We start from the raw sequence: 6,000 nt of genomic DNA on the forward strand, positions 1-6,000 counted from the left end.
ATTTTGGCAGACTATTTCCTGAGAAAAATTTAATTTAAAATAAACTTAATTCTGTGTTTAAAATTTGTTATTCTTTAAATTATAATAAGAAGTGGTGGAAGCAGCATAGAAACACCATCGTCGGCCTCCAGTAAAGTTGTATATTCTAATTGCATTTTCAATAATTGTTCCTTTTCTTAAAATATAAAATTAAAACCAAATGATGTTTATTAATCCTAGACGAAAATTTGGCACTAGTGCAAATTATCGATAATTTGCACTAGTGCAGTATTATCGCTGAAATTTGATCGTTGCTAGGTAAACATAAAATATTACAGCTTTTTGGTTGGCTTAAATTTTTCGAAGGAAATAGTCAATATTAATGTCCCGAGTGCATGTCAAATTGTCGATAATTTAATTTTCTCGAGTGCGCGAATGCGCACGAGAGGAAATTATGAGACAATTTGACATGCACGAGAGGGCATTTTGGCAGACTATTTCCTGAGAAAAATTTAATTTAAAATAAACTTAATTCTGTGTTTAAAATTTGTTATTCTTTAAATTATAATAACAAGTGGTGGAAGCAGCATAGAAACACCATCGTCGGCCTCCAGTAAAGTTGTATATTCTAATTGCATTTTCAATAATTGTTCCTTTTCTTAAAATATAAAATTAAAACAAAATGATGTTTATTAATCCTAGACGAAAATTTGGCACTAGTGCAAATTATCGATAATTTGCACTAGTGCAGTATTATCGCTGAAATTTGATCGTTGCTAGGTAAACATAAAATATTACAGCTTTTTGGTTGGCTTAAATTTTTCGAAGGAAATAGTCAACATTATCGACACACCGAGAAAATAAAAAGTTGTTCATTTTTGTTTATAAAACTTTCTTAAACAGTTCAACTTTAAAACAAATATCGGGAAAAATTTGGTTATATTTGTGACAATGTCTGTTTAACTGTGACCTGTAAAATATAGCAATCTTGTTTATTCTTGGTTTAAACTAGAGGTCTGGAACATGTTGAACGTCGCTGGTAAACCGTTTTTTATTTATGTAAATTGTTAGTTTTTGACAGGTGTGTTTTCTACATCTACATATTGTTATTTGTTTAGTGTGTTCAAACGAAATTATTTTTATTAAACTTAACAAGTTTTCATTATGTGGTGGAAGTTTTTTAAAGAATTATGATGTGTATCTAGCATACACTCAATTTTATATACCTATATATATATATATATATATATATATATATATATATATATATATATATATATATATATATATATATATATATATAATTTTATCATTTTTCTAAGAAGGCTTCAACTTAATGTTTAATCATGGAAAACAGATGATTTAACAAATTTCTGGTCTTGTTCTGTCTCAGTTTTTGTTAACTTTTGTCATGTTTCAGTTTCGCTACAGTTACCTAGCATAAATTAAAAGCGCTCCGAAACATGGCGTCAGCTCCAGAATGTGTTGAGTTTGTAGCGCATATGTGAAATACTACTATATAGACAGTTTCTATAAGGGGAAGCAATTCCTATCAAGTAAGTCATAATGGCAATGATTTCTCTATCCTCCGAGGTTCCAGATAGGTTCTGCGCATTTTTAAGCATGCGCAGTATATATAAAGTGTCTCGAACCAAAGAGAAAATGAATATTGTCTACGCCGTAACGTAAGGACGTTTTTTCCCATACCAACTGTCCATATAGAAGTATTACATACATGTTGTAGCGTATGTGTCACCGAACGATTCCGCTAGGGTTGTACAACAGTTGCATAACTGTTTCGACGGCTACTTTTGACCAATAACTTATGTAAGATCGTGGTATAGACAATAAAAAAAATCTGTATGAAGTACTAATTTAGTAAGAACTTTCTACCGGTTAGGTTCAAATTAAAAGATGCCGCATATAAATAATTTCGAATATTCTTGCATAAATAAAATAAACTTACAGTTCCATGGATTACAACTTTGATTGCAAAACATCTAAAAGGACGAACGTCAAAACGACCTCACACGACTATGCACGGTTCTATATTTCCTTGGCTGCTAACAAAAAAATACCCATACCCAAAGATTATATACACATACCCGAATTGAAAAGCATTTGCAACAAGAATGGAGTTCGGAACTATATAAGAGAATGTATGCTATTTAGAATTTAGATAAACCTAGAAAAAATTCAATGATTCTATTCTTATAATAACGTAAATAACAGCTTGTGATGTTGTAAACTTGTGGAGTATTCCAGCTATTAGTGCCTTTTGTAGTTTCAATAACCTAATATATTGTGTTTTTTGTTAGATGTTCTCTATTTGCTCTTTGGATCTTATTCTCTAAGTATTCACCTCGTTTTAGCGAAATGCATTGTATTGAGAGCGAGAGGTTACCAATCTCTTGAATTTTGTTTTGATATCATTATTTTTTGTCCATTTTAATTTTTTGCAAATTTCTCTTACTTAATTAGTTGAGGATTTGACAACATCCAGGTAAGCTTCTTCAGGTTATATACGTTGAGGTACGTTCTTCTGGTGTTGTTGCAAAATTGAATCAAATACATAAATGATATTTATAAAGCATATCTTTTGTCATCAAATATTGAGAATGGAAAGTTTTCATAGTGATAATCGAAACAATACCGAGCGTACCGACATATAATTAGATACTGAGAAGTCATAAAATTATGCTTGTAGGAATTTTAATATCAGGTTCATAAATAATTAGTATTTATGATACCTATAGAAATATATAATGGAAAGTGTTTCAACATGATTAGATTAAAGTCTTAATGAGTCCAAAAGAATACGAGTTAATCATATTTATTTATTATAATTATATTTGAAAACATTTTTTCAAGCAAGAGTATTTTATTCCGAAAATGATTTGACAGCGGCTATTGTTAGCTTAAAAAATGTGGAATTTGTGACAATTAAGTTTCAGTCATGATCAAATTAATTTTTTTTTGCTTTATTGTGAACCATATTGGTCTCTCAAGTATAAAGATATAAACGAAAAAGAAATTCTATGTATTTATTTATTAACAATACCTAAAAAACTATTAAAACATCAACTACATTTAATTCAAAGAAAAATTGCAATATTACATCATAATACACGTTATACTATAGCATTTGACTTGGTACCACCACCTTTTTCATAAGTACTATGCCAAAATAAGACTAAATATCTGCTGAATAGTCTGATCAAATTTGTTACCCATGCTGAATTGACTACAGCTGTTATTTTGTAGCAAATACCGCCACATCCTAGTGTATTTTGAGGTCAGAGTTGAGGTTTAGTAGTAATATCCGCCAAGTGCAAAGGCAGTTACGCAATTTTCAGTTTCTAAATCCGCCAAATCCAAATCGGCCAATAGGAGCACCTAGTTTTGTCACGTGATTACCCATGATTCTCTGTGCGAGTTGCTTACCCTTTATGTTTTATTTTCCACATAGTGTTTAGATTGATTGAGAAATATTTGAAAAAGAAGGACACTATTCTTAAGCCAAAAGAGTATGAAGAAGTTCTGTGAAACTTGTTACACTTTAAGTTCAATCCCTCAAAAAGGATGATGCTAAAAAAGGACCAGAAGAAAAATAACATTGTGATCCATGGTGGAGTCTTTTATAGAACTGAAACTTTTCAAGCAAAATCTGGCACAAAATCAAAGTTTAATATGTCTCACATAAACCCAAAAGCCATCAACAAGGGGGTAAGCGTTAAAGCTGCAAGGGACAAGGGTGGAAAAACCACGAGACGCTCAAATTTTATCGAGATTTGAAAAAACAAGAAGCCGACTATCTCAACAATGAAGAAGATGAAAACATTATTGTTGATAAGGAAATTGTTACAGATTTGTTTTACTAAACCTATACGTAATTAAAGTGTAAAAAAGTGAAAATTACAATTAGTATAGCTCAACTCCTTTGCAGCCTAAGCTTATTTCTGTTCTAAATTCTGCCAAATCCCAATCTTAGTATCAAAATCCAAATATTGATTTTAAATTTTTTTAAACATTTATGAAACTATTTTGGGGTCCTCGATCATACATTGTCTCTGCTATAAAGTAAAAATTATTGATGTTTTGGTAAAAAAAACTAATAATTTCTTATGATTAGTCTGTTTGTCACAGTTTTTTCCACTTTTCCGAAAATTTCTTGAGATGGACTTATTTATGTGTTATTAATTTTAGCGCGTGTTTATTCCATTCATAAGTAAAATATAACCATAATATATCAGAAACAATATCATTCAATTGAATAATTTCATAATTTTGCTAATCATATTTCAAATAGTCTCTTATTTAAAACTTGATAGATTCAATAACCATATAAATAATAAATATATAGATATTTCTGCATCAAATATTACTTTCGGAATCAATTTAAAACTTTATAACAGGAATACAGCAAACATCATACTTCACATTATGATTCCAACGTGACGTCACATTGTGCGAGAGAGATCGTAAGTGCCTGCGTATATGCATACCGTATAATATGTGTATCTTGATATCTTCAAAGCGCATGGGTTATGTTATATCTTCCATGATATATGGGAAAAACAGCACGCATTCGTGAAAATAAGCTTTGTATTTGAACTTATTAAACTCGGAGGTTTGACCTTGCTAGATTCAAACTATATTTAAATCCGAAAACAGAACTAGGTGTGTTAGATTTTTTACCATTACCATAGTTTATTTAATAATCACCACACTGATTGTCACTGGGCATGGCTAATAATTCTTTAGTTTTATGATCCCTTGTTTAGAATATCGATTGCGCTGTTGCCACTACTTTTAAAATATCCAATTACTTTTTTTAATTAGTTCTTAGTTGGATGTTTCGGTCATTAGAATATATTATGGTATAGGAAATTACCTGATCTTATTGTCCCGTATATTAGATTATAATTTTGGTAAGCAAAATTAGCTCATTCAAAAATTGATAAATGGCAACCTTAAATCAAATTAAATTCAAACTTCAAACGATTTAAATGACAAGTCTCACAAGACAATAACTGCACTTCTCATGGATAACGACATAAGGCTTGCCCAAGTGTATGGACCGCGTCCGTGTGAGTATTGGGCACTTACAGATGACGTAGTGTGCACTTTCTTCCTCCTCTATTCACAAACGGTACTTCGGGTCCTCCGTGATGCACATAGTGTAGAGATGGCGTCTTTGATGTCAACGTTCGGTTAAAAGTTCAGTCCCCAGTCTTATTTCATGCACATTTAAATGGAGCAGTTGTTTAATGAGGCCTTTATGGCAGCTCAGAGCAGATTGAGATTACTAAGACCCTTCAGAATATATATACACAAGGCAGCAAGAGATCCCATACTTCCTGACTTAACTGAGGTGCCCGCATGTCTTTTATTCTGAGGCATCAACAGTCGTACTACGGCATTCTGTAGTGTTGAAGAGTTTCCACACTATTTTCCAGAGTACAATGTTGTATATATGACTAGTATAGAGTAATATGCCCACATATTTTCTGTGCGTAATCTATACAAATGAAATAATTTTTTATTATGTTTCAAAGTCATATTTTCTCAGTTATCAAGTAGAATATGTTTATTATCACTAATAATAACTCTTCTGAAAATTAAGTTGAAGCAAAAACTATAAATCCCTACATACAATTTTTACCTAACCAATTTGAACGAAGTATATAATATTGTTTCATAAATTCCATGTATGTATCAGTGAATAATTGCTTTTTTATATAAAAATTCAAATAAACAAAACCCAAAAGTCTTTATAAAGTGATTGTATATTATGTTTTTAAAATAATGAATAAGATGTTTTTTATAGAAATACTTATTCAATGTTTTGCCACATTTTGGGATATCAAAACATTAATTAAAATAACTATTATCAGCCGACAAAACGAAAAGATCAAAACAAATGTATTGTCTAACTTATTCATTGTGAGCAACGGAGCATCTACTACTACTATCGCGCAATGCGCACGGTTATTTCCCAACCAGCAAGTCTGGGATTTG

Source organism: Diorhabda carinulata, chromosome X (genome assembly GCF_026250575.1).
Source record: "Diorhabda carinulata isolate Delta chromosome X, icDioCari1.1, whole genome shotgun sequence".
Taxonomy (NCBI): domain Eukaryota; kingdom Metazoa; phylum Arthropoda; class Insecta; order Coleoptera; family Chrysomelidae; genus Diorhabda; species Diorhabda carinulata.